A 581-nucleotide genomic window follows, 5' to 3' on the forward strand; every position below is an offset into this window, starting at 1 on the left:
ACTCAGGTACTCAGGTACTCAGACACAAGGGTCTAACCCTAACTCAGGCCCTGCCAGCAGCTCTCCCTTCCCCAGCCAGGACAGGAGCACCCATCCCRAGGTGCTGAGCACCCTGAAGCCTGTCAAAGATTCTCCCAGAGCCTGGGAAAAGGGACCTGGGGTGCTCTGGAACCCAAAGGATTGGGGCTGTGGTGCACCAGGGAGTCCAGAGAGCAAACCCCAGCAGAGCTGCACTGTGGCACTGCCAAAGCCATCGAGGCCTGGCTGTGACACTGGGGCATGGCGTGGTGCTCTCCACCCCCAGAGCTGGGGGCAAGGGGCTGCTCTCCCCCTGAGCTGCTCCCAGGACCTGGCTGRGCACACCCCGGTGTTGTGGGTATTCACAGACGGACAAATGCACTCCCTGAGGTGCCCTCAGAAAGTGCTGATGTCCATCACTCCTTGATGCCCAGGCTTGTACCCTCTGCATAATGTTGTGGTAGCAAGAAGTGAGTCAAAAAATGAGAGGGTTCTCAAAAGCAGCCTCCCCTCCCAGTAATTCCTCTACAATTCMCTGGGAAATGTGGATGTTTCATCCCTGG

This window comes from Malurus melanocephalus, unplaced genomic scaffold (genome assembly GCF_030028575.1).
Source record: "Malurus melanocephalus ecotype Western Australia unplaced genomic scaffold, MMel_1.1 scaffold_1000, whole genome shotgun sequence".
NCBI lineage: Eukaryota > Metazoa > Chordata > Aves > Passeriformes > Maluridae > Malurus > Malurus melanocephalus.